Genomic DNA, 9,992 nt, shown 5'->3' with positions numbered 1-9,992 from the left:
TCATGAAGAAATTCGGCTTCAAAAAAGTTGAAAATTTTCATCAAGTATTTGGGCTTCAAAAAAGTTTAAAATTTTCATGAAGAAATTCGGCTTCAGAAAGGTTGAAAATTTTCATGAAGTATTTGGGCTTCAAAAAAGTTGAAAATATTCATGAAGAAATTCGGCCTCAAAAAAGTTGAAAATTTTCATGAAGTATTTGGGCTTGAAAATTTTTGTAAATTTTCATGAAGAAATTCGGCTTCAAAAAAGTTGAAAATTTTCATGAAGAAATTCGGCTTCAAAAAAGTTGAAAATTTTCATGAAGTATTTTGGCTTCAAAAAAGTTGAAAATTTTCATGAAGAAATTCGGCTTCAAAAAAGTTTTCGCAAGTGGGGGTGTTTCGTCTTTTTTCAACTTTTTCGTAAGAGGGGGGTGTTTCGTCTTTTTTCAACTTTTTCGTGAGGGGGGTGGGTCAATTGAAAGTATTCATGAAGAAATTCGGCTTCAAAAAAGTTGAAAATTTTCATGAAGTATTTGGGCTTCAAATTTTTTTTAAATTTTCATGAAGAAATTCGGCTTCAAAAAAGTTTAAAATTTTCATGAAAAAATTCGGCTTCAAAAAAGTTGAAAATTTTCATGAAGTAATTGGGCTTCAAAAAAGTTGAAAATTTTCATGAAGAAATTCGGCTTCAAAAAAGTTTTTGCAAGGGGGGGTGTTTCGTCTTTTTTCAACTTTTTCGTGAGGGGGGTGGGTCAATTGAAAATATTCATGAAGAAATTCGGCTTCAAAAGTTGAAAATTTTCATGAAGTATTTGGGCTTCAAAAAAGTTGAAAATTTTCATGAAGAAATTCGGCTTCAAAAAAGTTTTCGCAAGGGGGGGGTGTTTCGTCTTTTTTCAACTTTTTCGTAAGGGGCGGGTGTTTCGTCTTTTTTCAAATTTTTCGTGAGGGGGGTGGGTCAATTGAAAATATTCATGAAGAAATTCGTCTTCAAAAAAGTTGAAAATTTTCATGAAGCATTTGGGCTTCAAAAAAGTTGAAAATTTTCATGAAGAAATTCGGATTCAAAAAAGTTAAAAATTTTCATGAAGAAATTCGGCTTCAAAAAAGTTTAAAATTTTTATGAAGAAATTCGGCTTCAAAAAAGTTTTCGCAAGGGGGGGTGTTTCGTCTTTTTTCAACTTTTTCGTAAGGGGCGGGTGTTTTGTCTTTTTTCAACTTTTTCGTAAGAGGGGGGTGTTTCGTCTTTTTTCAACTTTTTCGTGAGGGGGGTGGGTCAATTGAAAGTATTCATGAAGAATTTCGGCTTCAAAAAAGTTGAAAATTTTCATGAAGAAATTCGGCTTCAAAAAAGTAGAAAATTTTCATGAAGTATTTGGGCTTCAAAAAAGTTGAAAATTTTCATGAAGAAATTCGGCTTCAAAAAAGTTTTCGCAAGGGGGGGGTGTTTCGTCTTTTTTCAACTTTTTCGTAAGGGGGGGGTGTTTCGTCTTTTTTCAACTTTTTCGTAAGAGGGGGGTGTTTCGTCTCTTTTCAACTTTTTCGTGAGGGGGGTGGGTAAATTGAAAATATTCATGAAGAAATTCGGCTTCAAAAGTTGAAAATTTTCATGAAGTATTTGGGCTTCAAAAAAGTTGAAAATTTTCATGAAGAAATTCGGCTTCAAAAAAGTTTTCGCAAGGGGGGGGTGTTTCGTCTTTTTTCAACTTTTTCGTAAGGGGCGGGTGTTTCGTCTTTTTTCAAATTTTTCGTGAGGGGGGTGGGTCAATTGAAAATATTCATGAAGAAATTCGTCTTCAAAAAAGTTGAAAATTTTCATGAAGCATTTGGGCTTCAAAAAAGTTGAAAATTTTCATGAAGAAATTCGGATTCAAAAAAGTTAAAAATTTTCATGAAGAAATTCGGCTTCAAAAAAGTTTAAAATTTTTATGAAGAAATTCGGCTTCAAAAAAGTTTTCGCAAGGGGGGGTGTTTCGTCTTTTTTCAACTTTTTCGTAAGGGGCGGGTGTTTTGTCTTTTTTCAACTTTTTCGTAAGAGGGGGGTGTTTCGTCTTTTTTCAACTTTTTCGTGAGGGGGGTGGGTCAATTGAAAGTATTCATGAAGAATTTCGGCTTCAAAAAAGTTGAAAATTTTCATGAAGAAATTCGGCTTCAAAAAAGTAGAAAATTTTCATGAAGTATTTGGGCTTCAAAAAAGTTGAAAATTTTCATGAAGAAATTCGGCTTCAAAAAAGTTTTCGCAAGGGGGGGGTGTTTCGTCTTTTTTCAACTTTTTCGTAAGGGGGGGGTGTTTCGTCTTTTTTCAACTTTTTCGTAAGAGGGGGGTGTTTCGTCTCTTTTCAACTTTTTCGTGAGGGGGGTGGGTAAATTGAAAATATTCATGAAGAAATTCGGCTTCAAAAGTTGAAAATTTTCATGAAGCATTTGGGCTTCAAAAAAGTTGAAAATTTTCATGAAGAAATTCGGCTTCAAAAAAGTTTTCGCAAGGGGGGGGTGTTTCGTCTTTTTTCAACTTTTTCGTAAGGGGCGGGTGTTTTGTCTTTTTTCAACTTTTTCGTAAGAGGGGGGTGTTTCGTCTTTTTTCAACTTTTTCGTGAGGGGGGTGGGTCAATTGAAAGTATTCATGAAGAATTTCGGCTTCAAAAAAGTTGAAAATTTTCATGAAGAAATTCGGCTTCAAAAAAGTTGAAAATTTTCATGAAAAAATTCGGCTTCAAAAAAGTTGAAAATTTTCATGAAGTAATTGGGCTTCAAAAAAGTTGAAAATTTTCATGAAGAAATTCGGCTTCAAAAAAGTTTTTGCAAGGGGGGGTGTTTCGTCTTTTCTCAACTTTTTCGTGAGGGGGGTGGGTAAATTGAAAATATTCATGAAGAAATTCGGCTTCAAAAGTTGAAAATTTTCATGAAGCATTTGGGCTTCAAAAAAGTTGAAAATTTTCATGAAGAAATTCGGCTTCAAAAAAGTTATCGCAAGGGGGGGGTGTTTTGTCTTTTTTCTACTTTTTCGGAAGGGGGGGGTGTTTCGTCTTTTTTCAAATTTTTCGTGAGGGGGGTGGGTCAATTGAAAATATTCATGAAGAAATTCGTCTTCAAAAAAGTTGAAAATTTTCATGAAGCATTTGGGCTTCAAAAAAGTTGAAAATTTTCATGAAGAAATTCGGATTCAAAAAAGTTGTAAATTTTCATGAAGAAATTCGGCTTCAAAAAAGTTTTCGCAAGGGGGGGTTGTTTCGTCTTTTCTCAAATTTTTCGTAAGGGGGTGGTGTGTCGTCTTTTTTCAACTTTTTCGTAAGGGGGAGTGTTTCGTCTTTTTTCAACTTTTTCGTGAGGGGGGTGGGTCAATTGAAAGTATTCATGAAGAAATTCGGCTTCAAAAAGGTTGAAAATTTTCATGAAGTATTTGGGCTTCAAAAAAGTTGAAAATATTCATGAAGAAATTCGGCTTCAAAAAAGTTGAAAATTTTCATGAAGTATAAGGGCTTGAAAATTTTTGTAAATTTTTATGAAGAAATTCGGCTTCAAAAAAGTTTAAAATTTTCATGGAGAAATTCGGTTTCAAAAAAGTTGAAAATTTTCATGAAGTATTTGGGCTTCAAATAAGTTGAAAATTTTCATGAAGAAATTCGGCTTCAAAAAAGTTTTCGCAAGGGGGGGGTGTTTCGTCTTTTTTCAACTTTTTCGTAAGGGGGGGTTGTTTCGTCTTTTTTCAACTTTTTCGTAAGGGGGGGTGTTTCGTCTTTTTACAACTTTTTCGTAAGAGGGGGGTGTTTCGACTCTTTTCAACTTTTTCGTGAGGGGGTTGGGTAAATTGAAAATATTCATGAAGAAATTCGGCTTCAAAAGTTGAAAATCTTCATGAAGTATTTGGTTTTCAAAAAAGTTGAACATTTTCATGAAGTATTTGGGCATGAAAAAAGTTGAAAATTTTCATGAAGAAATTCGGCTTCAAAAAAGTTTTCGCAAGGGGGGGGTGTTTCTTCTTTTTTCAAATTTTTCGTGAGGGGGGGTGGGTCAATTGAAAATATTCATGAAGAAATTCGGCTTCAAAAAAGTTGAAAATTTTCATGAAGCATTTGGGCTTCAAAAAAGTTGAAAATTTTCATGAAGAAATTCGGCTTCAAAAAAGTTTAAAATTTTCATGAAGTATTTGGGCTTCAAAAAAGTTGAAAATTTTCATGAAGAAATTCGGCTTCAAAAAAGTTTTCGCAAGGGGGGTTGTTTCGTCTTTTCTCAAATTTTTCGTAAGGGGGTGGTGTTTCGTCTTTTTTCAACTTTTTCGTAAGGGGGGGTGTTTTGTCTTTTTTCAACTTTTTCGTAAGAGGGGGGTGTGTCGTCTTTTTTCAACTTTTTCGAGAGGGGGGTGGGTCAATTGAAAGTATTCATGAAGAAATTCGGCTTCAAAAAAGTTGAAAATTTTCATGAAGAAATTCGGCTTCAAAAAAGTTGAAAATTTTCATGAAGTATTTGGGCTTCAAAAAAGTTGAAAATTTTCATGAAGAAATTCGGCTTCAAAAAAGTTTTCGCAAGGGGGGGTGTTTTGTCTTTTTTCTACTTTTTCGGAAGGGGGGGGTGTTTCGTCTTTTTTCAACTTTTTCGTTAGGGGGGGTGGGTCAATTGAAAATTTTCATGAAGAAATTCGGCTTCAAAAAAGTTTTCGCAAGGGGGGGTGTTTCGTCTTTTTTCAACTTTTTCGTAAGGGGGGGGTGTTTCGTCTTTTTTCAACTTTTTCGTAAGGGGGGGGTATTTCGTCTTTTTTCTACTTTTTCGTAAGAGGGGGGTGTTTCGTCTTTTTTCAACTTTTTCGTGAGGGGGGGTGGGTCAATTGAAAATATTCATGAAGAAATTCGGCTTCAAAAAAGTTGAAAATTTTCATGAAGTATTTGGGCTTCAAAAAAGTTAAAAATTTTCATAAAGAAATTCGGCTTCAAAAAGGTTGAAAATTTTCATGAAGTATTTGGGCTTCAAAAAAGTTGAAAATATTCATGAATAAATTCGGCTTCAAAAAAGTTGAAAATTTTCATGAAGTATTTGGGCTTGAAAATTTTTGTAAATTTTCATGAAGAAATTCGGCTTCAAAAAAGTTTAAAATTTTCATGAAGAAATTCGGCTTCAAAAAAGTTTAAAATTTTCATGAAGTATTTGGGCTTCGAAAAAGTTGAAAATTTTCATGAAGAAATTCGGCTTCAAAAAAGTTTAAAATTTTCATGAAGTATTTGGGCTTCAAAAAAGTTTAAAATTTTCATGAAGAAATTCGGCTTCAAAAAAGTTTAAAATTTTCATGAAGTATTTGGGCTTCAAAAAAGTTGAAAATTTTCATGAAGAAATTCGGCTTCAAAAAAGTTTTCGCAAGGGGGGTTGTTTCGTCTTTTCTCAAATTTTTCGTAAGGGGGTGGTGTTTCGTCTTTTTTCAACTTTTTCGTAAGGGGGGGTGTTTTGTCTTTTTTCAACTTTTTCGTAAGAGGGGGGTGTGTCGTCTTTTTTCAACTTTTTCAAGAGGGGGGTGGGTCAATTGAAAGTATTCATGAAGAAATTCGGCTTCAAAAAAGTTGAAAATTTTCATGAAGAAATTCGGCTTCAAAAAAGTTTTCGCAAAGGGGGGTGTTTTGTCTTTTTTCTACTTTTTCGGAAGGGGGGGGTGTTTCGTCTTTTTTCAACTTTTTCGTGAGGGGGGGTGGGTCAATTGAAAATATTCATGAAGAAATTCGGCTTCAAAAAAGTTGAAAATTTTCATGAAGAAATTCGGCTTCAAAAAAGTTATCGCAAGGGGGGGGGTGTTTGGTCTTTTTTCAACTTTTTCGGAAGGGGGGGGTGTTTCGTCTTTTTTCAACTTTTTCGTAAGGGGGGGGTGTTTCGTCTTTTTTCTACTTTTTCGTAAGAGGGGGGTGTTTCGTCTTTTTTCAACTTTTTCGTGAGGGGGGGTGGGTCAATTGAAAATATTCATGAAGAAATTCGGCTTCAAAAAAGTTGAAAATTTTCATGAAGTATTTGGGCTTCAAAAAAGTTTAAAATTTTCATAAAGAAATTCGGCTTCAAAAAGGTTGAAAATTTTCATGAAGTATTTGGGCTTCAAAAAAGTTGAAAATATTCATGAAGTATTTGGGCTTGAAAATTTTTGTAAATTTTCATGAAGAAATTCGGCTTCAAAAAAGTTTAAAATTTTCATGAAGAAATTCGGCTTCAAAAAAGTTTAAAATTTTCATGAAGTATTTGGGCTTCAAAAAAGTTGAAAATATTCATGAATAAATTCGGCTTCAAAAAAGTTGAACATTTTCATGAAGAAATTCGGCTTCAAAAAGGTTGAAAATTTTCATGAAGTATTTGGGCTTCAAAAATGTTTTAAATTTTCATGAAGAAATTCGGCTTCAAAAAATTTGAAAATTTTCATGAAGTAAGGGGGGGGTGTTTCGTCTTTTTTCAACTTTTTCGTAACGGGGGGGTGTTTCGTCTTTTTTCAACTTTTTCGTAAGGGGGGGTGGGTCAATTGAAAATATTCATGAAGAAATTCGGCTTCAAAAAAGTTGAAAATATTCATGAAGAAATTCGGCTTCAAAAAAGTTTAAAATTTTCATGAAGAAATTCGGCTTCAAAAAAGTTGAAAATTTTCATGAAGTATTTGGGCTTCGAAAAAGTTGAAAATTTTCATGAAGAAATTCGGCTTCAAAAAAGTTTAAAATTTTCATGAAGTATTTGGGCTTCAAAAATGTTTTAAATTTTCATGAAGAAATTCGGCTTCAAAAAAGTTTAAAATTTTCATGAAGTATTTGGGCTTCAAAAAAGTTGAAAATTTTCATGAAGAAATTCGGCTTCAAAAAAGTTTTCGCAAGGGGGGGGTGTTTCGTCTTTTTTCAACTTTTTCGTAAGAGGGGTGTGTTTCGTCTTTTTTCAACTTTTTCGTGAGGGGGTGGGTCAATTGAAAATATTCATGAAGAAATTCGGCTTCAAAAAAGTTTTCGCAAGGGGGGGGGTGTTTCGTCTTTTTTCAACTTTTTCGTAAGGGGGGGTGTTTCGTCTTTTTTCAACTTTTTCGTAAGCGGGGGTGGGTCAATTTAAAATATTCATGAAGAAATTTGGCTTCAAAAAAGATGAAAATTTTCATGAAGTATTTGGGCTTCAAAAAAGTTGAAAATTTTCATGGAGAAATTCGGCTTCAAAAAAGTTTTCGCAAGGGGGGGGTATTTCGTCTTTTTTCAACTTTTTCGTAAGAGGGGGGTGTTTCGTCTTTTTTCAATTTTTTCGTAAGAGGGGGGTGTTTCGTCTTTTTTCAACTTTTTCGTGGGGGGGGTGGGTCAATTGAAAATATTCATGAAGAAATTCGGCTTCAAAAAAGTTTTCGCAAGGGGGGGGGTGTTTCGTCTTTTTTCATCTTTTTCGTAAGCGGGGGTGGGTCAATTGAAAATATTCATGAAGAAATTTGGCTTCAATAAAGATGAACATTTTCATGAAGTATTTGGGCTTCAAAAAAGTTGAAAATTTTCATGAAGAAATTCGGCTTCAAAAAAGTTTTCGCAAGGGGGGGTGTTTCGTCTTTTTTCAACGTTTTCGTAAGGGGGGGTGTTTCGTCTTTTTTCAACTTTTTCGTAAGCGGGGGTGGATCAATTTAAAATATTCATGAAGAAATTTGGCTTCAAAAAAGATGAAAATTTTCATGAAGTATTTGGGCTTCAAAAAAGTTGAAAATTTTCATGGAGAAATTCGGCTTCAAAAAAGTTTTCGCAAGGGGGGGGTATTTCGTCTTTTTTCAACTTTTTCGTAAGAGGGGGGTGTTTCGTCTTTTTTCAATTTTTTCGTAAGAGGGGGGTGTTTCGTCTTTTTTCAACTTTTTCGTGAGGGGGGGTGGGTCAATTGAAAATATTCATGAAGAAATTCGGCTTCAAAAAAGTTTTCGCAAGGGGGGGGGTGTTTCGTCTTTTTTCATCTTTTTCGTAAGCGGGGGTGGGTCAATTGAAAATATTCATGAAGAAATTTGGCTTCAATAAAGATGAACATTTTCATGAAGTATTTGGGCTTCAAAAAAGTTGAAAATTTTCATGAAGAAATTCGGCTTCAAAAAAGTTTTCGCAAGGGGGGGTGTTTCGTCTTTTTTCAACGTTTTCGTAAGGGGGGGTGTTTCGTCTTTTTTCAACTTTTTCGTAAGCGGGGGTGGATCAATTTAAAATATTCATGAAGAAATTCGGCTTCAAAAAAGTTTAAAATTTTCATGAAGTATTTGGGCTTCAAAAAAGTTGAAAATTTTCATGAAGAAATTCGGCTTCAAAAAAGTTTTCGCAAGGGGGGGGTGTTTCGTCTTTTTTCAACTTTTTCGTAAGAGGGGTGTGTTTCGTCTTTTTTCAACTTTTTCGTGAGGGGGTGGGTCAATTGAAAACATTCATGAAGAAATTCGGCTTCAAAAAAGTTTTCGCAAGGGGGGGGGTGTTTCGTCTTTTTTCAACTTTTTCGTAAGGGGGGGTGTTTCGTCTTTTTTCAACTTTTTCGTAAGCGGGGGTGGGTCAATTTAAAATATTCATGAAGAAATTTGGCTTCAAAAAAGATGAAAATTTTCATGAAGTATTTGGGCTTCAAAAAAGTTGAAAATTTTCATGGAGAAATTCGGCTTCAAAAAAGTTTTCGCAAGGGGGGGGTATTTCGTCTTTTTTCAACTTTTTCGTAAGAGGGGGGTGTTTCGTCTTTTTTCAATTTTTTCGTAAGAGGGGGGTGTTTCGTCTTTTTTCAACTTTTTCGTGAGGGGGGGTGGGTCAATTGAAAATATTCATGAAGAAATTCGGCTTCAAAAAAGTTTTCGCAAGGGGTGGGGTGTTTCGTCTTTTTTCATCTTTTTCGTAAGCGGGGGTGGGTCAATTGAAAATATTCATGAAGAAATTTGGCTTCAATAAAGATGAACATTTTCATGAAGTATTTGGGCTTCAAAAAAGTTGAAAATTTTCATGAAGAAATTCGGCTTCAAAAAAGTTTTCGCAAGGGGGGGTGTTTCGTCTTTTTTCAACGTTTTCGTAAGGGGGGGTGTTTCGTCTTTTTTCAACTTTTTCGTAAGCGGGGGTGGATCAATTTAAAATATTCATGAAGAAATTTGGCTTCAAAAAAGATGAAAATTTTCATGAAGTATTTGGGCTTCAAAAAAGTTGAAAATTTTCATGGAGAAATTCGGCTTCAAAAAAGTTTTCGCAAGGGGGGGGTATTTCGTCTTTTTTCAACTTTTTCGTAAGAGGGGGGTGTTTCGTCTTTTTTCAATTTTTTCGTAAGAGGGGGGTGTTTCGTCTTTTTTCAACTTTTTCGTGAGGGGGGGTGGGTCAATTGAAAATATTCATGAAGAAATTCGGCTTCAAAAAAGTTTTCGCAAGGGGGGGGGTGTTTCGTCTTTTTTCATCTTTTTCGTAAGCGGGGGTGGGTCAATTGAAAATATTCATGAAGAAATTTGGCTTCAATAAAGATGAACATTTTCATGAAGTATTTGGGCTTCAAAAAAGTTGAAAATTTTCATGAAGAAATTCGGCTTCAAAAAAGTTTTCGCAAGGGGGGGTGTTTCGTCTTTTTTCAACGTTTTCGTAAGGGGGGGTGTTTCGTCTTTTTTCAACTTTTTCGTAAGCGGGGGTGGATCAATTTAAAATATTCATGAAGAAATTTGGCTTCAAAAAAGATGAAAATTTTCATGAAGTATTTGGGCTTCAAAAAAGTTGAAAATTTTCATGGAGAAATTCGGCTTCAAAAAAGTTTTCGCAAGGGGGGGGTATTTCGTCTTTTTTCAACTTTTTCGTAAGAGGGGGGTGTTTCGTCTTTTTTCAATTTTTTCGTAAGAGGGGGGTGTTTCGTCTTTTTTCAACTTTTTCGTGAGGGGGGGTGGGTCAATTGAAAATATTCATGAAGAAATTCGGCTTCAAAAAAGTTTTCGCAAGGGGGGGGGTGTTTCGTCTTTTTTCATCTTTTTCGTAAGGGGGGGGGTGTTTCGTCTTTCTTCAAATTTTTCGTAAGCGGGGGTGGGTCAATTGAAAATATTCATGAAGAAATTTGGCTTCAATA

This window comes from Labrus mixtus, chromosome 1, assembly GCF_963584025.1.
Source record: "Labrus mixtus chromosome 1, fLabMix1.1, whole genome shotgun sequence".
NCBI classification, from domain to species: Eukaryota; Metazoa; Chordata; class Actinopteri; order Labriformes; family Labridae; genus Labrus; species Labrus mixtus.
The sequence above is the reverse complement of the archived record's forward strand: the minus strand, read 5'-3'. Positions refer to the sequence as shown.